The following is a 26207-nucleotide window of genomic DNA, read 5'->3' on the forward strand; positions in this document are numbered from 1 at the left end:
CATCCTTACTCTGCTCTGTTTTCTACAGAATTAACACCTTCTAGTATGCGATATTCTAACATTAAGCTTATTGTCTCCTCCCAAACCTAAGCTCAACTTTGGGCAGATGTTTACTTGGATTTCTCCTCAGCCATATGCCTGGCGCTTAGAACAGTACTGCCGCTCAGTTAGGAAATGGGATGAACAGGTGAAAGCTTATTATCACTTTGCTTGATAGCAAAAATATAAAGGAAGCAGCAGAGGGAATGTATAAATTGTGGTTCTGTATAGTATCTAGCAGTTATAGAAAAAGTAGATCGCCTAAGCAAGAATAAGTCTTAAAAACCTAAGATGGAAGAAAAGCAAATGTTGAAGAATAATACTAATATTTGCATGCATTTTAACCAACTATTATAGTGTGGTTTGTGGGTGTGCGTGCGTGTGTGTGCATGTGTGTGTGCGTGTGTGTGTGTGTGCATGTGTGTGTGTATTTATAATAAAAATATATCTAAGCAATGATAAATCCCAATTTAAGAACATAGTTACTTCAGGCAAGTTAAGGAGGGAGTGGGCTCAAGGAGGGTAGACAGGAGAATTCAACCGTCTGTAGCTAAATGTTCAGATTTGGGAAAAAGAAGTATTGGACATATGAGTGTTGGTTGCAATATTCTCTTTCATAATGTTTTAAATATTTTTCATTTAAGTTTAAAATTTTTAATTTCATGATTAATAATATATTCACACAGCTTAAAATTTAAAACGATGCACTAAGATATATGGTAAACATTTTGTCTTCCATCTCTGTCCCCTGGTAACTCAATGTTGCTATGAACATCCATGTACATGTTTTTGTTTATGGACATATGTTTGCTTTAATATTATAATCAGTACAGTTGACCCTTGAACACCATGGGATTAGGAACGCTGACCCCACACACAGCTGAAAATCCACGTGTAACTTTTGATTCCTCCACAACTTAATTACTTACAGCCTACTGTTGACCAACTGCTAAGCCTTACTGATAACATAAACTGCTAGTTAACGTATATTTTGTATGTTATTCTTGCAATAAAGTAAGCTAGAGAAAAGAAAGTGTTATCAAAGAAATCATGAGAAAAGGAAAAAACACTTACAGCACAGTACTGTACTTTTTAAAATCCACACACAAGTAGAACCATGCAGTTCAAACCCATGTTGCTCAAGGGTCAACCACATATGGTTCCAGAAGTCAAATATTACCTTGGGTCTGATGAAGAAACACAAGTCTTTTGACACACTCCTTTTTTACCTCCAATTTCCATTCCCCAGAAACAATTATTTTCAACAGTCTGAGCTATTTCTTCTGCTACTCCATATTTCTTTTAAAGTTTTGTTAAATTTATTTTCAGTTGACTTAGAGAGAGAAGAGAGTGAGAGCACGTGGGCAGGGGGCAGGGAGAGAGGGGAGAGAGAATCCCAAACAGGCTCCACTGTCGGTGCAGAAACTGATGCAGGGCTCAAAATTGCTACTCCATATTTCTAAGATGCTATGCTTATGTTGGGTCCAGATGTCCAGGTTGTTTTTGTTTGTGTTTATGTCTTACATGAGAGACGGAGATGTGACCCTTTCACTCCCCCCCCCCCCGATGTGTACACACTAGCTCCCCCCATCCTCTAAAGCAAGCATAACACCTCTTCAGTGCAATCAATCCCATCTTGACAATGACTCCATAAATATTCACAGCTGAGTTCTGTAAAGCACACTGTTAGTATCTCCCTTTTATGTCTTTTATTTCATTTGCTAGGTTTCTATGTGCACATTACTAATTCTTCACCAAACTCTCCAACAGAGCTGAAGTACAATTTAAAAATCAGGAGATGAATCTGTTTCTTTTTTCATTCTTGGAAAAAAGGGTCCTCTGTGCTCCTGTCTGGTCCTGCTGCCCAGCTGCCACCCAGAAGCTTCTCTTCGTCATCATCCTGGGATTCCCCTTCCTCCCCCTCTGGGTTGGAACTCCTGTTTTGGCACCACATGTCTTCCATTTTCTTCATCTACTTCCTTGTTTTATTAAGTACATCCTCTAGTAGATTCCTGAGAAAGACACCATGGGACATAAATTTCTTGAGACATTTATAGCTGGAAACATGTATAATCTAGCCTCATTTTTGGAAGTCCGCACTAGAAATCATTTTTTCTCAAAATTCTGAAGAAATTGTTTCAGGGTCTGATACCATCCTGGTTTATGATCCCTGACATATCATTTTGTTTTTCTTTCTGGAAATACTTAGGATTTCTATTTTATGCCTGGCATTCTGAAATTTTATATGCCTTAGCGTGGATATGTTTTCATCTACTGTGTGCTAGGGATTCTGTGAACACTTAATCTAGAAATTCAAATATTTCAGTTCTGGGAAGTTCTCTCTCTCTCTCTCTCTCTCTCTCTCTCTCTCTCTCTCTTTCCTTTTCTCTGTTTTCTGTGTTCTCTTTTGATGAGACTAGATTTGATTGTTGGACTACCTGGCTTGACCCTCTAATTTTATCTTTTTTCCTTCTATTTTCTCCCTCTTGCCCCCCCCCTTTTTTCTTTAGTGTTTATTTTTGAAGGAGAGAGAGAGAGAGACAGAGCATGAATAGGAGAGGGGCAGAGAGAGACACACACACAGAATCCAAACCAGGTTCTAGGCTCTGAGCTGTCAGCACAGAGCCTGACGGGAGGCTCGAGCCCACAAACTGTGAGACCATGCATGACCTGAGCTGAAGTCAGATGCTTAACCAACTGAGCCACCCAGGTGCCCATCTCTTGGCCTTTCTATTTCTACTGTCACAGAAGTATGTCAACTTTCTCTTCAAGATTACCATTGAACATTTCTCCTCCTCCTCCTCCTTCTTAATAGCCAAAGGCTCGTTCTTTTTCTCTGAATCTTTCTTTTTAACATATATTATATATAGCTAACATATAATATATATAATACTATATTAACAATACATATATTAACATATGCTAGAGAGAGAGAGAGAGAGACAGAGAGCGCGAGCGAGCAAAGTGGGGGTCAGCATGGAGTGAGGATTGTCTTACTGCTCTCCCTGTATAATCTGTCTACCAATCCTCTTGTTTTCCAGCTCCATCTTGTACAACGTATTTCAAAGGTATGTGGTGCCTGAGTTCTGAGCTCTGCTGAGTCCATGGTATGATTTGAATTTCTTCTTCTTGACATCTCTCATTACAGGCGTGGGGTCCAGCTCTGTTGTGTGGGCTTGAGCCCTTTCTACAACCCATCTATTTTATGGCCTCCAACATTCTGCTCACATCTTTTATCAATGATTAATTCATTTGATTTTGGGCTCTCCCACTGGACTGGGAAGCCCGTGAGACCAAGGGCTGTGTGTGTTTTCTTAGCTTCTAAACACTCTGACGTTTCAACAATATTTGTTGAATAAAATGAATGAAGGCGATTCCGCTCACTGGAAGGGAAAGGCAGAAATGTACTTTGGCCACAAGGGAATGTTGTGTGCAAAAACCACAAGTGAGAGAAAGCAAGACCCATCTAGAACCTGAGAGTAACTAAGTATTCCTGCTGTGAAGAGTACAAAGGGACAGGAAATAGGGGATGGGGTACAGAAAGAGAAAAGGCTGGGGAATCCAGCAAAGACCAGGTCATCATGGTGGGTCTTTCAAGCTGTGTTAGGAAGTTTGGTCTTTACCCTGAAAGGAATGGAGAATTCTTGTACTAGTTTCCCAGGGGAGCTGTAACAAAGTACCAGAAACCAGGTGGTTTACAAGAATAGATCTTTGTCATTTCATGGTTCTGCAGTCTAAAAATCTGAAATCAAGGCGCCAGTAGGGTTGGTTCCTTCTGTGGGTGTGAGGGACAATCTGTCCCAGGGCTCTTCCAGTTTCTGGTGGTTTGCTGGCAATTCTTTCTTACAGAGGCATCACCCAGATCTTTGCAGTACCAAATTTCCTTTTTATAAAGAGACCGTCCTATTGGTCTTAATGTCATCTTAACCTCATCTTAATGTCATCTTCTGCAAATACCGCATATCTAAATGAGGTCACATTCACAGGCACTGGGGGTTAGGACTTCAACATCTTTCGGAGAGGACACAATTCTTAACAGTGGCTTAACAGAAAGTGGCACAATCAGCCCTGAATCTTAGAAAAACCTCCCCACCTCCAACGAGAAAGAGTGGGCGTGGAGAGGATACAGATCAGGCCATTCCAGAGACCTCCGGCTTCAGCTTGGTGAGAGGTGAGGTACACAGTGGTGGGACAAAGACAGGTGGGCAGACGCCAGGGATGCTCGGTAGCTTGGCAAACAGAAAGGGGAAAAAGGAACTAATGGAATACAGAGGAAGAGAGAGACTGAATAGAAGAAAACAGCAGTCAGGGATGACCCACCTCTTACCTCCCACACGACCTTTACTGCGCTGCTCATCTCATCCCTCTTTTAAAGCTGATCTAAGGGCTTTGCTTAGTGTTAATGTGTTAAGTGTTAATATCTGGTCTTTAAGCAACATTTGATGCTGTTAACCACCTTCTCCACATAACTGCAAAAGGAGCAATTCTATTTTGAAATCCTGCTATCATCACAAATATCTGAAACTCATTCTTCCTCTGACAAATAAGCTGTTGGGCACCACGTCCCTTACTTCCTCAGTTCGGCCAGGATGCATCACTGACCCAGGATGGTCTGCAGTTTTTCTTGGCTCCTACTTTCCCCCCCTCACATGTAGCCAAAGTTGCATTTATTTTTCCCTGATAGTCTTTCCCAATTTTGTACTTTCTCTGCCACTTCTACTTGATACTTTACTACTTATACCTTCTTCTACTTTATACCTTTAATGTCATGTCCCTGGTCAGCTTCCTGATCCAATACTTCCTACCTCATTGACCCTTACTACATCCGCACACCACCACCATACTCCTGTTCATCAAGCTACACCTTTCTCCCCTCATTTCCCTGCTCATTAACCATCTGAGATTACCCATCACTTCTAGGATAATGTCTAAATGCTGCCTCGATCCATCTTTCAAGCCTCGTGCTAACAGCATAAGCCCTCTGGTGCTCTCGAGCTGGTCTGTTAACCGTCTGGGAGACCTGGCACATTTCTCGTTGCCCATCAGACTCCTGCTCGCTCTCCCCTGCACTGCTCTCCCACCCTCACGCCTGTACATCTGGATCACCTCCTAGTCCCAAGAACAAGACTGGCTATATAATTTGTGGGCCCCAGTGTGAAATGAAAACGTGGGGCTCTATGTTCAAAAATGATTCAAAAATTTTAGATGCTGACAACAGAACATTAAGCCAAGCATGGAGCCCTTCTGAGCAGAGGGCACATGTCCACAAAGCAGGTCCCGCTTAAGAATCCTTCCTTGACCACCAATTTACTTTTTATTCTCTTCCTAACACCTCCAGTACTTGTCTGTAAGTCATTTCTGACATTTATTGCATGTGACCTTTCTTGGTCCATTAATCTCCACGTCTGTATTGTCTATTAATCTCCAGGTCTGTCTGTATGTCTGTATATGTCTGTAACATCTTTATTCATTCATCAAGCTCTTATGAGAAACATACTGTGTGCCAGGCCCCTTAGAAAACAATACAAAAAGATTCATCTCATACGCTCAAGGACTTCACAATCTGGAAGGTTACTAAATATCCCAACAATTACAAAGCCCTTTGATAAGCACGGTGAGAGAGAGATGCCCAAGGCACTGGTGACATGGGCATGGGGCTGCAGGCAGGAAGGCACTTCAGAAGACGTGTAGCTGGGCCTCCAAGTCTATAGAAGCTGGCCAGCCAAAGCAGGGACAGGGAGTGATGAAGGACATTTCAGACAGAGGGACGAGCATACAAACAGTGCAGGAATGTTACGTGCCTCATCCGATGGAAATGTCAGCTTCCAGCGTATAGGAACTGCACCCTCTCCTAGCACCTAATCCAATTCATTGCTCAAAGTACAAATTCAATAAATATTTGATGAGCTAAGAAAGCAAATTGATTCCATAAACAATGTGGGATTGAAAAGTTAAAGTAAAGAACAAAAGTAGAAATTTTAAATATATATCTAAAATTTACAAAGCAGGAGGCATCTTCCAGCGAATTTATATATGCTACTACCATATAAAGACTGATTTTACATCTTTGATGCTAATTTTACTATCCCTTTCTGAAACAGTGCAACAAAAGCTAATTATAGCTATTATTGCCAGGTAGAGTATAAACGGAAGAGGGCTGCTCATAGCTGCGAATTTTATTTTCATAAAATGTCAAGTGCATAAAAATGTTAGCCCTGCAATATTTTTAAGTATTAAAAAGTTAAATCTAGCAAATGAAGCAGGCTATGACCATTTCAAAAGTAGAGAATTTGCATAACTTGAGTTTATAACAACCCCATAGATATTCACTGGCATTTTACAACCCATTTGCACTAACAGAGTCATTAAAACAGATGCAGGCTAAAGTGAATATAGGCCACCTACCTTAGGCTTCCCATGCTGGAAATACAGTATTTCCTCAACTTTTGTGAACAGATATGCTGCTGTTGCTGAGATAATCTTGGAGGTCCTTCCACCCACCAAGAATACAAATACATGGATAGAGATTTGAAAATAAGCACAAATTACATGATGGTTTTTTGGTTGTTGTTTTCCCCCCTATGAAGTGTGTCTTGGGTTTTTCCCTTATTATTTTCTTTACTTTTTTTTTCTCTTCTTTTTTTGGTGGTGGGGGTGGTTATGTTTAAATGAAGTTGCTTTTACAACACCAAAGACTTAATCATCCATTTTCTACATAAAAGGTAGCTACTTTTTTGCATGGACCTCAAGCATATTGTAGTATAGAGGTGGAATTTAAGGAAAGGTATTAAGCAGGCTGTGTTGTAGCTTATGGGCAAGTAATATATTGTATCATGTATCTTGAATGTATCACAGATAAGCTGCTATATAACGATTGCCACTTCAGATCGCTGTGAAATTAGGTGATTAACTAGTTGGTACTTAACCTTCTAATTTCTGTATAAGTCTAATTACATGAAATAGAAGTGGGGGTTCTGATTTTTTACTTGGCTTATCCATTTGGAGTGTCATTGTAACTACTGTATTGTAAATGATGGAAAATAATTGCATATGTTAAAAAATAGTGTTATATTCTAAAAAAAATAAAAAATAAAGTTACAAAAAAAAAAGAAAATAAGCACAGAGAAGACAATACAAGAAAAAGGGCGTGTGCATCGAGTCTTAAAATGCAAAGTCATGAGCCTTTTAACAATGCAAAGCTAAAAGTAAAAATGAAAAAGCTAGTAAGAAATATATTGAGGAGCATGGAATACAAGAAAAGTAAAAGACCTGAATTTAGAAGTCTTAGACATAAATCCCGATTCCAGCGTATGTAACAGATCTTGGATAAGGCGTTTCCCCTTTACCTAGCTGAATTTTTATGAAAATTAGAGACAATACCACCTACATGACAGGGTTAATCTGAAGAATGAAGGAGATTATTCCTAACACAGCTAACACAGTGGTCCTAGCTAGTGCCAAGTTTTAGTTGAATCTGAGTTTGTAACTTGTGGTCTCTATAAAATACCTAAATATTTCATTCTGTCAAGTCTGATTCATTCATTCATTCAATCTTTTCTTTATTAAACTCTAGCTGGAATTTATTTTGCATTTACTAGTGCCCTGTGCTGAGGGCCTTAATACATCACCTTTAATACTCCCAGTAACCCCGTGATGTAAGTGGCATCTATTTCCATTTTAAGGCAAGAAAACTGAGGCCCAGATGAAAAGTTTTTTGTTTTTACCGTGTTTCTGCAAAATGAAAATACTTCTGGCCAAGTTCTCCATTCCTTAAATAGGAATATGAATCAGCTGCTAATTCTCTGCAGAGTCGGCCAAAACATGGTGTAGCTTCAGTCAATTCATATGACACAGCTTCCTTATTTCAATCCCTCCTTTATTAAATCAGCATTTACTGTGTTTCATGAAGAATTTATGGTGTATAAGACACAAAACAAAGGTACAGAATCAGAGGAAACATATCCAACAGAGAGTAAAACAATGAAATAGGTTAGGTTAGCTTAGTCTGGTGGCAGAGAAATGGAACAGAGTGGGCAGGGACTGGAAATAAGGAGAAGGGTTAGGAGCCCATGGCTACTAGGAAGGTATGAGGCAAGAAGTGTCAGCCTGTGATGGTGGCAATGAGCAGCAGAAGCAAGAGACACACACAAGACTATTTCGGAGGCTATATGTAGAGGATAAATGAGGAGACAGAGTCAGGGGTGACTTTGAGGTCCATCAGCTATGCAATTCAGGGAAGAGTGATGGTGTCCTGGATAGATATGTGACATTTTAGGGAGACAAAAAGGAAATCCACTGGATCACACTGACATTAAGGCAACCCTGAAAATGCTCAGGAGAGTTCACCAGTACAAAATGCAAGCCACGTCACTGGAGCTGGGGGGGCTAGGTCAAGGCAGAAGACACAGATTTGAGCCTCATCAGCATGGAGATCATTAAAACCATGAAACAGGGTCAAGTCTCTAGGAGGAAGCACATAGAAGCAAATCAGCAGAAGTTCAAGAACTGACATCTAACATCAAGAGAGGGAGAAAAAAGAAAGGCCAATTTGAACAATTTTGGGCATGTAATGGAATATACTTAGAGAATATTATATTAGATTTCAGATTATTTTAGATTGTATTAGATAATAACTATATTTTATTTTTGTTTTTCTGTCCCAGTAAGGTTAAGTATAAATAAAGGAGAGTACCAATAATATGCACTCACTTAAAATTCTGTCCATTTTGAGAAGCATCCTATTCAGGGAAAGGAAATGGTTCAGAATGAAGTCTCTTGGACCAAATAAGAATATTAATAATGCATTTCCATTTCCAATAATGTGGAGGGTCTGCTTCCATTGGTGAGACACCAGATGTGTCCAGAGATATCTCAAAATTTATTTCTGCCCACAATGATCACAACGTTCAACTTCATTCACCATTTTCATCATTCATCCTACTTTTTGCAGGACATTGAGCATACAGCGGTGGATGAAAGACACATTCTCTGTTCCCATGAGTTCATAGCAGCCTAACTCCTGACAATCTGCATCCTACTTTTTTGCGTCCAATCCAAAGTAAACAGGATTGGACCTCAGTGCATTTAATTAGTTCTACTTGCTTTTCCCCATTGTCCTTGGCCATGGACATTTTACAGATAAAGGCTGAGTGCTTGCTAATCAGAAGATGGAGGTCTTCTTTTAGATGGATTACTGAACAGCCAGCAAGTGTGACAAATATATGCCTGAGTGGTCACACATTTTAACCTAAGTAGTTGAGAGGCGTCTCCAGCAGGCTGTCAACTGTGTACACAGGGAAGGTTCTGGTCTTCAGAGGCCTCTTAGTCTTTTACAAACTCCAGTCAGAGGAATAAGAACCTGGAAAGAAGGGCCCGCTGTCGTCCCATCTCCCTCCTTATTGTCCTTTCCTGTTTAAATCCAGAGAAACGAAGGGTAAATGAAAGATAAACCAAAAAAATTGTTTTAATTAAGAATTTTTAAAAAGCACCAGAATGAATGAAGCATGAACTCTCTCAAACTGCTGTTGGTGGTAGATTTACTGAAGCTACTGGGTTTGTAGACTTTCATTTTGTTAAGTGTTCAGAGATGGAAAACAAAGCTTCAGAATAAGTGTGCCAACTTGGCCAACTGTAGCAGGCGGCTTTAGTGGGCACCCAGGGCTCTTCTCATCTCTAAGCCACTTCCCGGCCTGTGGTTCGAGTCACTCTCACCCATAGGGACAATGCAGGTGACTCATGGGCTGAGTATAAGTGGCAGAAATTGACATACACTGGAATGCAAATCTGATTGCACAAGAGAAACCACAAGTCTAGATTTTAATGTGAAATCATCTAATTTTTAAAATGTTGTCAATAACTTAAAAAATGAAGTGTCCTTGTCACTAACTTCCAGCCTCTGGTATACGGAGTTTGCTGTGTTTGTACAGAACACAGAAGGCATCTGCATATTTACAAACATTATTAACCTTATCAAGGATAACCAGTGCAAAAGACTCAAGAATGTTGAAATAACATGACAGAAGAGGCACCCACCTATAATTAAAAGACTTAATAATGGTGACCAAATAGTGACTATTACTGTACATACGGGGTGAATGGTTTGATAGTTAAAAATGATACTGAAAGATGATAAATCATGCAAAATGTCGACATGAGCTTGACCTATGTTATTATCATTGTTGTCAGCAGCACAGCTGGAATGAGGGGTAAAATCTTTGGTGTGGCGTGGCATCTACCGGATGCATAGGGTTAGTCTGAAGGAGGCTCAGAATCTGAGTAATTAATACACTATGGCAAACTGCTACTGAACGTTGTTGCCAGGCATAGAACCATTCCCTGGTTCGAAACCTGTTTCACCAAAATGGGAGGCTCCAGTGTAGCTTCATGCATGCATCCATCCATTCATTCAACAAATATTTCCGGAGCACTTACTATGAGCCAGATACTAGCAGAGGCACTGGTGATACAGTGGTGCATGAATCAGACAAAAGTTCCTGACCTGTCAGAGTCTCCATTCTAACTGAGAGACCCAGACAATATACAAGAGAACAAAGTATACAATATATTAGATAGTGATAAATCTTAGGAAGAAAAAGATGAAATCAGGGAAGGGGAACAGTACTCTGTGTGTGTGCAGTATGTACGTGTCCTCTTGGGGAGAGAAGAAGAGTGAGACAGAATTGAAATTCTAAATAAGGTTACCAGGGAAGGTCTTAGTAAGAAAGCAACATTTGAGTTGAAAGGGGAGGGAAATGGGTGCTGACAGTGAGAAGGAGAAGTGGAATAAGTCTTACAGATTCTGGAGGAAGAAGATTCCAGACAGAAGGAACAAGGGCAAAGGCCTTGAGGGAAAGGGGCATCTGCTGTTTACAATGCCCATGTGGTGAGACAAAGATCGAGGGACGGAGCAGCAGCAGATGAGACCAGAGGGGCCTGACTGCACAGGGCGTTGGCTTTCACAAGAAGTGGTATAAGAAGCCATTGGACAGAAGGAGGTCTCCTGACGTAACCAAAGGCGAGAAAGCCGGGTGCAGTAAGGCCAGTGGGGGCTGCTGCAATAATCTAAGAGAGATGGTGCTGGCTTGGACCAAGGTCTCAGCAGCGGAGATGGCAAGAAGTCATCAGATTCTGTGTATATTTTTTGCCAGTAGAGCCAAAAGAATTTGCTGACAGATTCTGTGCAGCATATAAGAAAGTGAAGAGTCAAGGATGAATTCAAGGCCTTCAGCCTGAGCCATGGGGAGGATGACGTATCCGTTGATGTGTTAGGACTAGATGAGAGTCAGCTTGGGGATGGAAAACAGCACAAGCTAGGTTTTAGACCAGCTGTACATTAGGGACCCAGTGAGGAGATCCGCATAGGCAGTGGGCTGTAGTGTCCAGAGGCCCACACTGAAGTCATGGGCATATAGATGGTATTTAAGGCTGTGAGTCTGGATGAGATCACCTAGAGAACAAATACAGACCAGGAAGAGAAGAGGTCCACGCCCTGAGCTTTGAGGCACTCCAACATAAAAGGTTAGAAAAACGAAGAGGAACCAGCAAAGTATACTAAGAAGGAACTCTCAGAGAGATAGGAAATGAATCAGGTGACTGTGATGACTTGGAGGCCTGGTAAAGATAGATCTCAAGTGAGGGAGAGGGATCAATCTCTGAAAAGCTGCTGCTCATCATATCAGATAAGGACAGAGGACTGATGACCGGGTACAGAAACATGGAGACCATTAGTAATCACAGAAGAAGAGTTTGTGAAAAGGAGGGGCCAAAGTCCCATTGGAGTGCTTTCCCAAAAGAATGGAAGAGAAGAAACTGGAGACAACAACTACAGATAAATTTCAAAAGATTTATGGTAAAGGGGAGAAAAGAAAGGTTGTGGAAGCTGGCTCAAGGGGGAAGTGCGTTCAAGTGTCTTTTTTTTTTAAGATGGGAGTAGTAACAGTAAGTTTCTAATTCCAGGGATTACCCATCAGAGACAGGGGGAGGGGAATAATGTAAGAAACACAGGGGAGATCTGCTGGAGCAAATTTCTTGAATAGGTAAGAAAGGATGAGCTCTAGTAAACAAGTGAAGGGCTTGACTCCTCTCAGAGCTCATCCAAAAAGACAGGAGAGAAAGCAGAATAGATGGTCACAGGTGCCAGGAGGTGGGCCTATGCGAATTTTTCTGACCGCCCCTACTTCCACAATGAATGGGTTTGGGGAAGGAGCTATGGAAGGGTTGTACAGAAAGGAGAGGATATAAAATAACTGTCTAGGAGTTCGGAAGAGTGGATGCTTTAGGGGCATATTGGTATGATGCCTGAGCAACATTCAAGGCCAGTAATTACACTAACAGTTTTAATTACTTAACATTTCATTTTGAAATCATTTCAGAATTACAACGAAGGTGCAAAAATAGTTCAAGGAATTCCCATATCCCTATCACCTAACTTCCGCAAATGTTAACATCTTATACAACCACAGTACAACTGGCAATATCAGGACATTATCATTGATCCACCACCATTAACCAAAGTACAGACCTTTTTCAAGTTTGGTAAATTGTCTTATTAATGTCCTTTTTCTGGAGTAGGACCCAATCCATGATCCCATTTTGCATGTGGCTGTGCTGTCTGCTTAGTCTTTTGTAACCTGGGATGCTTCTTCAGCCTGTCTGTCATCACCCTGACACTTTGGAAAAAGCTAGTCATAGAATGTCCCTCAGTTTGGGCTTCTCTGTTTCTTCACAATTTAAACCAGATATATATTTCTGGCAGTAATACCACAGGAGTGACATGTCCTTGTTAGTGCATGATATCATGGAGCCCCTCATGTCTACCACAGTCTTCCACTGTAACGCTAGTTTTTTCCCTTTGTAATTAATAATTAAGTGATCATGGATTCAAAATACAAGCACTCTGCATGGGTTTTCTCCCACCCTATCCATCTCCACAGGTGCAGGTTCTGAGTAAGTGGAGAACTGATTTAATATTGTCATTTATCAAGTGAGTACCTTAGCTAAGGTATAATCTAAAACAGTTGCCAATATCCTCAAATAGAAAGGTTAACTGATTCAAAAGATTTTTCGTGTAGACAGAGACAATCAATTATAGAAGAGGATGTTTGATGGATTACATGATTTCAAAGGTAGGAAAACAGCCCTGATTTCAAAGTTCTATGGCACTGACTAATTTATGCCCAGGTTTAGCAAATACTTCCGGGCACTTCTGGAAAATACTTCTTACATCAATTTTTGTCACTATGGACTTACATACATTTGTATTTGAAGGCAGCCTATTGAAATATAAGCTATTCATAAGCAGAAAAGAGGTTCTAGATTTTTATTTATCCATCCAACAGATACTTATTGGACCAAACTCTGGCTCAAAACCTGAACAACTAGTGTGTGCTATAGGTGAGAGGGAAAATAAAAGATGTATCAAATAACTAATTAAAACAGAAGTCAAAGTATTTCTCAAATAAAATGAAAAATGTGATTAAATATTCTGAAGTTCTGAGAGTGTGGATTTACCTAAGCAAACATGTTTCTTACAGTGGGATCTTGAACTACTCTATGGTTTCAGCCATCTATTTTCAAAGACATGAAGGCCTGGGGTGAGGTGGAAAATATAAAATACAAATCAGATCTGGAATCTAAATTTGCCTGAGTGTCAACTTGTGGGGCCAGATCAAGCCATTATAGCAAAGCAGTTGAGAGCACATGTTCTGGAGTTTACCAAGGCTTGGCTTCCATACCTGGTTCCTGGGTGTATGGTCTTTGTGAGTTTGGATACGCTTATTTCCCCTAAGCCTGTTTCTTCATTAAAATAAGAAAACAGCTTCATTTTTGGTGTATAGGAATGCAACTGATTTCTGTACATTGATTTTGTACCCTGCAACTTTACTGAATTCATTGATCAGTTCTAGAAGGTGGAGTCGATTGGGTTTTCCATGTAGAGTATCATGTCATCTGCAAAAAGTGAAAATTTGACTTCTTTGCCAATTCTGATGCCTTTTATTTCCTTTTGTTGTCTGATTGCTGATGCTAGGACTTCCAGCACTATGTTAAACAGCAGTGGTGAGAGTTGACACCCCTGCCGTGTTCCTGATCTCAAGCGGAAAGTTCTCAGTTTATCCCCATTGAGGATAATATTGGCTGTGGGCATTTCATAAACTGCTTTTATAATGTTTAGGTAAGTTCCTTCTATTCCGACTTTCTCAAGGGTTTTCATTAAGAAAGGGTGCTGTATTTTGTCAAATGCTTTTTCTGCATCTATCAACAGGACATCCAGATGGCCTACAGGCACATGAAACAATGCTCAACATCACTCATCATCAGGGAAACACAAATCAAAACCACACTGAGATACCACCTCACGCCAGTCAGAGTGGCTAAAATGAACAAATCAAGAGACTATAAATGCTGGTGAAGGTGTGGAGAGACGGGCACCCTCCTACACTGTTGGTGGGAATGTAAACGCATTTACATTGGTGCAGCCGCTCTGGAAAACACTGTGGAGGTTCCTCAAAAAACTATCCATAGAACTCCCCTATGACCCAGCAATAACACTGCTAGGGATTTACCCAAGGGATACAGAAGTTCTGATGCATAGGAGCACATGTACCCCAATGTTCATAGCAGCAAAGTCAACAATAGCCAAATCATGGGAAAAGCCTAAATCCATCACCTGATGAGTGGATCAAAAAGATGTGGTATGTATACACAATGGAGTACTACATGGCAATGAGAAAGAATAAAATATGGCCATTTTATTGGTAGGAAAGTGGATGGACCTTGAGGGTGTCATGCTAAGCAAAATAAGTCAGGCAGAGAAGGACAGAAACCATATGTTTGCACTCATAGGTCTAACAGGAGAACAGGAGAAACCTAATGGAGGACCAGGGGGAGGGGAAGAGGGAAAGAGGGTTGGGGAGAGAGGGACGCAAAACCTGAGAGACTATTGAATGCTGAAAATGAACAGAGAGTTGAAGGGGAAGGGGAAGGGGGAGAAGGGAGGTGGTGGTGATGGTGGAGGGCACTTATGGGGAAGAGCACTGGGTGTTGTATGGAAACCAATTTGACAATAAACTATTTTAAAAAAATAAGAAAACAGCACCCAAGTCCTAGCAGTTAGAAGGCATAGTGAGAAGATGAATGGGGAATGCTCACCATAATGACTAATATACAGCATATGCACCAAAAGTACCTAATTTTTATTACAGCTACTATTATTATTAGTCACCTTTCTGTGCTTCATTTTACATTTTACTTTCTTTAAATACTTATTTAGAGAGAGAGAGAGTGAGAGCAGGGGAGGAGCAAAAAGAGACACAGTCCCATGTAGGCTCCATGCTTTGTGTGGAGCATGATGTGGGGGCTCGATCTCAACAACCATCAGATCATAACTGAGCCAAAATCAAGAGTCGGATGCTTAACCAACTGAGCCATCCAGGCACCCCTCATTTTACATTTTAACTGTAACTCTAAAATGAGGGGAGTCAGCTAGACCGGAATTTCTTTAGCATAAATAAATATCTGGAAAAATTATCAGACTTCTGCAGTTGTCTTTAACTATTGCTACTATACAAGCAAGCATAAAACTTGGTATAAACTGTTAATGCAGTTAGATCCTAATTATAGATCCAAAATTAGCTTAAAAATGAAATTCAAAACAGTAACAACAAAATCAAATTACATCTTTTAATGAGAGTGGTGATTTCCTGGAATTAAGTCACCCTCTACCCTGTGAGTGGGTGCCGGTCCCCGTGGGCACAGGGCACAGGTTATTCTCTGCCCACCGCCCACGTGACCTACTGTGTTCTCCAGGAGATCAATTCTCTGCTTCGCTTGCTTTGAACTCCTGCAGCCTTCAGTGACATTGTTTGGCCTTCACTTTGTACCAACGCATGATTTATTTGGATCCGGTTCTTTGCTCACTAGCCCTTGAAAATTAAGGGAATAACTTGGCATCAATTCGAGGTTCATTTCTTAATGCAGACCTTGTAGATGCCCAGCTCTAGTGATTCTCTACTGCTTCAAAATCCTGATACCGAAGTCCCTCTCAGATGTACATTGGCAGTCTTCCCTAACCAGCTTCTTTCCTAGCCACACTAGGGCACCTGCCACCATGAACTTAATGTCTATTTCCCTTTGTATTTCGTATGGACAAACCTAGTCCCCAGAGGGATGATACTGGGAGGTGGGACCTTTGGAAGGTGAGGAGGTTGTGAGGGTGGAGCCCTCCTGAAAACAATGAGTGCTCTTATAAAAGAGGTCCCAGAGAGCTCCCTCGCCCCTTCTATTTTTCTGCCTAGGGTGTGGACATTCTAGTTTCAGGGACAGGACACAGGGTATTTTGTTTCAGTTCTCTGCCTGCTGCAGACCAGAGAGTTCTTGCCTTCGTCCCACTGCCTGGCCTCTAAAAGCCCATGTCCTAATTAGACATCTCAGTGATCACCATGGCTTCACTGCAAGCTTGGTTCACTGCCAGTGATTATTTTTTATTTCTCTTCCTGTTCATCTCACCTACATATTTTATCTGATGTTCCTATGTATTTGGGTGGGTAGGAGGCTGTCCACCTCAGCACTGGCGGCCATGTAAACTGGAATTCCTAGCATCGATTTCTAACCAAGTAAACAAACTACATGTCCTCATAAAATAACTTTATGACTGTTCACATAACATATATATATATCTATGTATATGCACACATATATTTACATGTATAGATACATATGTACTTTGTAACTTTATGTCTGCTCATACGATGTATGTATAAATATATACATATATATGTACTTTTAAAGAGCATAAGTTCCATTTTAGTATAATTTAGCAAGAAAATACCTGTTATATGCAATTATAATAATAATGATCATGGTGTGACATTTACTCTACGAACAGGTTCTGAATTGCCACTGAGAAAAATAATAGTTGACATTTAGTGAGCATCTTTGAGGATCATCAATACTCCAGGCACCATGTTAAAGCACGTCAAAGGTCTTCTCATTTAATTTTCACAACTCCTTATGGGAAAGGTGCCATTACTGTCCCGATTTGACAGATGTAGATATCAAGGCTTAAAGGGTTGAGGAATTGGACTCAAGTCATACAACTAGGAAATGGTGAGGCCAGCACTCAAACCATGTCTATGGAGCCACATTACATCTCATCTTAAATAGTCAAGGGAGGCAGACAGGGTGTAGGAGGTGTCCAGAACATACAAAGATCCCTTACAAATCACAGGGGTGGGGGCGGAATAAACACTATGATGTGAAAACAGGCAAGAGAATAGGATAAGTCCTTCATAATGATAATATTCAGTAATAAACAGAGGAAAAAGATGTTTAAGCTCATTAATAATCAAATACAAATTAAAATAAGAGGCTATTTTCTACCTATCAGAATAATGAAGATTAAAACAATGATTAATTCCCAGGACCAGTTAGCTCCCATGAAGGGAAATAAACACACACAGCTGGTGGGAACTTAAATCAGGATTCCAAAAGACAAATAGAGAATATTTTGTCAGGAAGCTTTAAAGTGTTTATGTCACATGGAAGAAAAATTCTTATATTTCTGAAAGAAATAAGGTTACAAAATAGCAAAAAAACCCAATATCTTTAAATTAAAATACACATATAAACATATGTATACATATGTATATACAAAGCTTTTAATTATATACGTTATAGCAAAAATTAACTAAATAGCTATCTCTATATGGAAAGAATTACAGAAAATTGTTGTTTGTTTATTTGTATATTGATTTTCCTATAGTAAACATGTACTAGTTTCATCACTCCTAATTCAGTATTTCTTAATTCCTGGGCAGGTTGAAAAAGCAAGGTTCTGAACCTGGAAAATCAAAGGCTAGATTGGAAAGAATGAAATAGGTCTATAAATATGGTCCCATAGGATGTCTAAGATAAAATAAATGAAAAAAAACCGAGTCACCAAATAATATAGACAATGTAATCTCTTTACTTAAAAATTATAATTATATATTATAAATTATTTAATATATATGAAATTGTAGAATTGGTTATATGCTATATGTTAATTATATTATATCATAAATGGTTTGGAGAGAAGACAGAGAGAGGACATTTACTTTCTACACATTTCCCCAATAAGCATTAATTACTGACATTAAGACACTTACTTAGGGGCTCCTGGGTGGCTGAGCCAATTAAGGTCATAATCTCAGGGAGCCCTGTGCTGACAGCACCAAGTCTGGTTGGAATTCTCTCTATTCATCTCTCACTCCCCCACCCCTCCCCACGCACCCCTCCCACACACACCCCTCCCCCATTCACACACACTCTCAAACATTAAAAAAAAAAAATAGAACACAATTAAAAATACTAAAATTGAAGGAAGATCTGATCAAAATTCATAAAGCACATGTTTTTGTTTATTAAGTTACAGAAATACCAAACTCAGTGTTAACATCCACCAAGCTTAACAGATACTATTTAACAGCAAATAAAATTACCCAGTCTACTACTTGAAAATCAAATAGACTTCTAGACATTTTTACTCCAAGACTGGTCTATGTGGGAAATGTTAAGATATTCAATAATTATTTAGCTACACTTATGATTACTGACCAATAATTGTTCATGAATGAAAATCAGTAATAGAACCACAGAGCATGAAGATGTAAAGAGCCTTAAAGGTGAGGAAATGAGCTTCACAGAAGTTGGCCGCCTGAGACAACAGTCCCTGAGTCCCACCCAGTTCAGTTTCAGAAACTTTCTAGGTTGAAAACACACACGACAATCTCAACAACTCTCTTGGATCTTCCCTTGGAGACTGAGGCTCGAGCTGTCCTTAAGTGACTCAGTAATGATACTCCTTATATAAACTTCAAGTCACACTCTCAGGAAACACTCCCATTGTCTAAAAACAAATTGCATGAATCTGCCACAAAGGTCATTTATGGTCTCAGGAGACAGGATCTTCATCTTCTCTCTCTTTTGGGCTGTGTGACCTCCCTGGTACTTTCTGTGCTTCACCCTGACCCCAACAAAAGTCTGTCCCTTGGACTTCAGAGACGTGCTGTGTGGTACCTGGAAGAAAGGTGCCTGTCAGACGGATATGGTGACCTCGTGCTCTCCTGGGAGGGTCACAGCCCAGGTTGCCCGAAACATTCCTGGGGAATGGGGCCACTCTTCTGATGCCCACAGTCACCCTTCTCCTCCTTGCCCGTGGGCAGCATGTGCGAGAAGGGGTGCAGGACTCCTTCCCATCCTCTGCGTCTCCTTGGAGTTGCCGGGCCTGGGTTCTTGGACACAGCAGATGCTCTCTGGCCTCTTGTTTGTGGGTGACCAGTGGCTCTCCCCCAGGCAGGGGCTGGAGGCTGAACTACTGCCAGTTTCTCCAGCCTTGGGACTGGAGCACACTGCACCTGGCCCCTGGTGCCTGAGGCCCAGGGTAGCCTGGATTCCCGTTCCCAGCCCCCCTCTTGGGTCACCACGTTCCCAGCCACCTCCTTGGGTCACCACTGCTTATGGGGTGTCTGCTAGGGACATGGGGAGGGTCTTGTTGGAAAGGGAACCACATCCCTTCCCTTTTAGGGTCAGGTGCCTCCCTGTCCTACTGTGTGCTGGGTGGACTGACTTGGCGGCGTGCCGGCCAGGTGTTACCTGTGCCAGGTTGCAAGCAGGGGACTGAGCGATGGTGGAGGGCTGAGCCAGCCCCACGGCGCCTGGCCATCTGAGGGCTACCATTGTGCCTATGCCTGTGTGCCATGTTTCCCTTGCCTGTTCTTACTACAAAGGTGCCTATTTGTGCTGATGTTTCAAGAGAAGAGAGGTCATTCCGGGTAGGTCTAGAGGTCAAGCAGGAGAGAAGAGCCTTGTTTCCATTTCCCTTCTGTGATTCCTATATTCTCCAGCCAGCTCATGTCAATAACTCATACAGAAAATTCTGGCTTCTTAAAATCCACACCACCACTACTAAAGGATGTTCTTGCAGTGTTTGATGCTCTAATACTTCTACACCTTATGGAAAACATTCCATTTTCAAAATGACGTTTTCCCCTTGAAAATACGGATAAATAAGTGAGACGCATGTATTACTAAACCCTCTGGGCCAGGTCTAGTTCTCAGGTGTGGGTCTGAAAAGCACACTGCTCTAATTCATCACAGCTCACCTTACATCAGATTAGCAAAACCGGCCCTTCCGGTTCCTAACTAAATAATCTCTACTAAGCAAACAGTGGCAAGCCAGATTTGTTATATTAATGGATCCACTTTCAGTCACTGTGGTCAATCGCTTCAGCTCCTCGCTGACCCCATTAGTGCCATCTCCCTCTTACCTTCACTGGGAACACACCAAGTGTCTCACAACTATGTACCGAGAATAACCAAAGTGAGTGTGCAGGGTGAGAAGCCTGTTCTCCTCCCGAGTAGGATCACTTGGGTAAAGTGATACACCAAGTTACAAATTCCCTGGAAGCAATCCTTTTTGAGGCCATCAGTCTGGGTTTGGAAGATGGGGTGGGGTGGGCAGAGTGTGGGAGCAAGGAAGAAGGGAATGCTCTGGTTTTCTTAGCTCCTGCTGAAAGGAGTGGTGACTACAGGCATCTCCTTATGGGTCTGATTGGGGGTAGGCTGGTTGGTAAAGGGGTGTATGGGGCTCCTGAGCACAAGGAAGGGACCCCACCAGCAACGGCATATAAGCGTTCCATGGCTCAGAGCAAGGTACCATCCAGTGAGAAGGTATCATCCAGTGAGAAGCAGGATGGCAAGAGAGCATCCAATGAGAAGGTACCATCCAAAGAGAAGGTACAATCCAATGAGAAGCAAGAGCACAAAGTCTCATCGTGCTTGGCCCTCTGCACACAAACCTCTTGTAAGTTATAGAACCTTTTCTTTGAAGCAAATCCTAAGCAGAGCCATATTAATATGTCAAACAGATACAAGTGTAGGTGTTCTGCTTGGAATTGCATGGACAGAAGAGCAAAGAACTATAGTCTGTCCTCCCCATGGCACCTGATTAGAGCTGGACACCATATCTCCTTTCATTGGAAGCTATTATATCACCTGGAAAAACTGGCAGAAGATATGAAGCAACTACCTCAATGCCACCAAGGCAGGTCACCACCTGGGACAGGGTGAGGAGAGAAGCAATGTCCTGGAACTTTTTCTTTTCAATCCTGATAAAGTCTCTGACATCAAAACATGAAGGTGGGGGATTGAGATCATTGTAAATCCTGAAGGACTGTCAAGAACACGCTAAACTCACTGTGTGATACAGAAATAGTTGGCCACGCTTCTACTTGTCCTTTTGTGGTGTAAGAAATGTTAGTTCCCTGTCAACCCAGAGAGCATGATGCACCTTCACCTGTCCAGGCAACCTGTGTTCTTCCCGACCTTCGTCCCCACATGCAATTTTAGCCTCGTCACACATAAGAATAAAGCATAGGCTTAGTCAGGGTTGTGAGCATAAAGCAGAATGATAGGTCTGGAGAGCAAATCCATTGTACTTACTGTTAAAGGTCATAAACTGCTATTTGTCTTAGAATGAAGAGTGCCATCACAATGCATTTCTGCTCACCTATGGTTCAAAATGCTACATGTCTCTTTTGAGGACTGAACAGAGGGCATGCAGCTCATACCCCTTATGCCTACAGCACACGCTCCTTATAAATTCAGGTAGGACTCAGGGCACCTGGGTGGCTCAGTTGGTTGAGTGTCCAACTTCATCTCAGGTCATGATCTCACAGTTGGTGGGTTCAAGCCACACATTGGGCTCTGTGCTGACCACTAGCCCAGAGCCCGGAGCCTGCTTCGGATTCTATGTCTTGTTCTCTTTCTGTCCCTCCCTTGTTCACGCTCTGTCTCTCAAAAATAAATAAAATGTGAAAAAAAAATTTTTTTTAAATAATTCAAGTAGGACTGAATCCCAGCTGGTTCCAAGGACCCAGGAGATTAATTCCCCAAAGTCTTGTGGGCAAATTAAAAAAAACCTGGGAAGGGTTCTGTGCTTTTGGAATACCTTGCCCTCCAGCCAAACGAAGGAGAGTCATATTGCAGCCCTTTCCCCTTTTCCACCTTTGTTAGGTTCACCAGCTGGCCTGGAGGAGTGGACAACAAGGTGGCTTTCCTCCTTGGGTTACTGGTTGAGACTCATCATGGATTCAGTCCAGTTCAACCAGTCCTGACAGCAGCTCGCAGACTCAACTCATGTGAAGGACGAATCAAGGGCTCCTTGCTTACATCACCTACTTGGACTCGTACAAGCTGTCCCACAGATCCTCAGCAGCCCGGAGGGGCATCAGGGTCAGGAAGCGTCTAGAGCCCGCATTTGTTTCACAATCTGAGAGCTGCAGGCTAGGTTTTCTTCCGAGCCAGAGTCATCAGCAAACTAAGTTTTGATATTTTATGGATAAATGCCCAGGATTCACCCCCCAACGCTCCCAATACTTTGGTTAATGTCAACTATCATCACATAAACCAGGGACAAGGGGGACAGGACACCTGGACCGTTTGTTTCCTAGCTCTTAGCATCCAGTGAGGACTCCTCTGTACCCAGCACAAAACTAAGTCCTTGAAACAGATTATTGCTTTAAATCCCCACAATACCCTGAGTGAGGTACCATTTCACCCCATTTCACAGGTGCAGAAACTACAGGGGCTGAGAGATTAAGCAGCTGGTCCAAGTGGTCCAAGGGCAGGGAGCTAAGAAGGGACAGCCGGGGCTTTGAACCCAGCTGAGCTGTGTTATGCTGCCTATGATTGAAGTTTGATGCAGACACAAGAATTCTCAACTAACACGATAACTGTGGGGTAAGATCAGACAAAATCAACACTCAGAACAGTGCCTTCCATATAGTAAGTAACCCACATGAACATTTCATCATTCACAGCACTGAAGGCAATGTTGGTTAGTCAACCTAACATTAAGGAAACAAATATTTACCTTTCTTTGGTGAAGGCCACCGTCACACAACATACACAGATATCTGCCGTATCTGCTGACTATAGACCAACAGACTAAAACCACCACTGAAGCAAAGTAAATACCAAATTATTTCCAAGTGTTCAGAGTAGTGTGAGTAAACAACACTATTCTACCCAAACAACATAACATAAAAAAATTTAAATTTAAAAAATTTAAAACCTCAAATAGTTATAATTATAGAAAAATAAAGTCTTTGAGGGGCACCTGGGTGGCTCAGCCAGTTGAGCAGCCAACTCTTGATTTCAGCTCAGGGTGTGATTTTACAGGGTCCAGGTTCCGGAGGTGAAGCCCCACATAGGGTGCTCACGGTGCAGAGCCTGCTGGGATCCTCTGGGTTCCAATCTCTGCCCTCCCCCTTCCACCCCTCCCCTCTCTTAAAAATAAATAAATGTTAAAAACAAAAATAAAATAAAGTCTTTGAAAATGATTTAAATTTTTCTTTCAATGTACAAAATTATAAAGCCTCAAACAAACCATTGTAAGTTTTAATAAAGTTTGAAGTTTAGCACCTACAAAGTACCTTATGCATAGATTTCCAATAAATCGCTGTCCTGTCGTTATGTTTAGGATTTTTAAAAAACTCTATGATGCAGGTTGCATGATATTTTCTTATTAATGATTTTTAAATAATTTCCTTAGTAATGATTTTTTTAAGGGAATCTCAGGATCAATCTCTACTTCAAACAAAGGAAAGGAAATAACTATCTGAAAGACAAAAAGAAATTAATAACTGGCCAAAAATAATTAAAGTAATTAAGAAGAGAAATGAAGTTTTTAGATATGAAAGGTAAAAAGAAAAGCAGCGTCAAAATATCTTTATTAACATTTAAGAAAATATTAAACTGTTCTCCATGCAGCAGCATGAAAACACACGAAATATATGTATACATTTAAGCCAATGTGATGGACTAAAGACATTTTGCAATACTGTTTATGTAGTTAAACAGGTAAATTCAGACCAAGAAAAGACCTCTTTCTCAGAAGCATTTTGGTGCCCTGGGTTACCATGGGGACTCAACAGTTTAACCAATGTGCACTGCAAAATAATCCTTCATTTTTCAAAAGAACTTCTAAAAACTATTATGAGCATAAAAATACAAAGTACTCCAGTTATTTCCATAGGGCAAAAGGTTAGATTAAACTGGCACTGACCAAAATGGTTAGTAAACATCTGTTCTGTGTAAAAGGAAAATAAATAAATGAGAGTTATTTGGAAAACAGTAAAGGTTTCTAGCAACAATTTCTACACCTTTCCAGCAGAGCACACGGCCCTTTCACCAAAGGCAAATCTGAGATTCCCCAAGTATTCCCCACCATTAGGAAATCAATAGCATTACCTGTGGGGTGCCCAGGGTTTCTTTTGCTTAAGCTTTTATCTCCTTTCAGCAACATTAAAAAAAAAAAAAAAAAGCACAAGACACAGGATGTATAGAACCTTGGCTCACCATCCCTCCGGCCTCCTCAATACAATATGCTAAAAAAGGGAAGTGTTGTGGTTCAGTTTTTTCAAGCTCCATCACGTGGTTCTGCCAAACTGCAAAGCTAATGGGACAAATAAGTAGGCTGGCTGTACTGTACCACAGGTAAAACAGACCCTTAAAATCAAGGACGGAGCTACAGTATTTAAAGACACATAAATTTTCTTAAAGGAAAAAAAAACTGAGGTAGTAACATTTTCAAAAATAGTAAAAAATTTAGTAAATAAAAGTAAAATAATCCCAATTGAATGTGATTTGCGCTTTCTAAATCCAGCCCAATTTTGTACATTATTTGCATACTAAAAGCCCTAAATTCTACCTGGTACTTGCCAGAAGGAATCTTCAGGGAATGAAGCCTGGTGCCTGATTCCAGATATGACAAAGCATTAAAAAAAAAAAAAAAACTATGATAAGCAGATAGCCTTGATTCTGACCATGCGATACTAAGGATAAATTTTAAAGGCCAAGCACTGGTTAGTAAAACTGAATCTCAGTAGTTCTCTTGGTTCAAACAACTTTTAAGAGCATAGGAACCTGACTGAATTTAAGTATTAAAACACACATTTACATGAGAAATACACATTTTCGGGCCTAAAAATATTTTTCACGCTTACAAACACTGCACAACAAAGATTACTTGAGACAAAATTTAGCAATCAGATCTGCCTATTGCTGTCAACTTTGTCTTTCTAGAGGCTTATCAATCCGTGGAGCAAAATCTATAGGCAAAAGCCGAATAAACTCATGGTCTGTGGCAGTGGTCTCCTTGGGTCACAGTAATCTTACAAGGAAAAGAAACCACATGCTAATACCCTAAAGAAAAACAAGGTGCATATTTCCCAGAATCTGATGAAATGCTTTTTTACTTTTCCACTTTTTTCATTGACTGTTTAAAAATCTATGCTTGCTCCTAAGAAAAAAACGGAAGACTTGGTTAGCGACTAAATCTTGAAGGATCCCCAAAGCTAGACAGATTTATAAAGAAGTCTCTCATCTTCCAACATCTGTTACTAAAGTTCCCACACTTGTACTTAAGGCGGAAAAAAAAAAAAAACAACAACCCAGACTAGGAAGAAGCTCTATCGGCATTACTTTCTGACTTAGGATTTACACACCTACCTGAGGAGTTTTCCTTCATACTCTTTCTCCCTCAAATCTTCAGAGAAATATGCACATACACGCAAACACAGACGAAGTACCGATCACTACGCACAGGTTCATCCACACCGAGACAGAGGAGACAAGCCACACTATGATACTCAAACCAACGACTGTAACAGGGAGAAATGGGTTTCTTTTAATGTCCCCTATGCCTACTCAGTTTCTCTTCATCCAGGAACTTTAAAAGATCAGAAAGGCAAAACAGTTTGCATTAAAGTAAGAGAAAGAAAACAGCATGTTCGCTTTTCGGGGGTACTATAAAATCAGCCACAGGGCACCCCCCCCCGCCCCCCGGCGCCCAAGTGCACCATTAGAGAACGCCAGCCCAGACCCTAGAAACATCGTGTAAAAAAGAAGAGTAAATAAATAATAGTGGTCAGCGTCATTAAGAATGAGAAAAGTAATAACGATTGTCACCACCGGATTCCGTACAGCAGCGGCACAGGGAGCGGGCTTCTCCTCCAGCCCCCACCGCCCGCAGCCTCCCCGCAGCAGGACGCGGCGGCGGACAGAGACCCGGGGGCTCCGCGCGCGCCAGCCGTGGGGCGGGGCCGGTTCCGCGGGGCTCGGCGGGCACG

The 26207-nt window shown here is 41.2% G+C and overlaps 1 long non-coding RNA gene across 1 annotated transcript; it reads right to left on the reverse strand.

The window, feature by feature from the left end:
* Positions 1-1723: 1723 nt before the first annotated feature.
* Positions 1724-24772, reverse strand: LOC115289488. The gene is made up of 2 exons (XR_003907655.1): positions 24328-24772; positions 1724-2051 (listed from the first exon to the last, which is right to left on the reverse strand). It is a non-coding gene; the product is annotated as an uncharacterized LOC115289488 (long non-coding RNA).
* Between the last annotated feature and the right edge of the window lie 1435 nt (positions 24773-26207).

Source organism: Suricata suricatta, chromosome 4 (assembly GCF_006229205.1).
Source record: "Suricata suricatta isolate VVHF042 chromosome 4, meerkat_22Aug2017_6uvM2_HiC, whole genome shotgun sequence".
Taxonomy (NCBI): Eukaryota; Metazoa; Chordata; class Mammalia; order Carnivora; family Herpestidae; genus Suricata; species Suricata suricatta.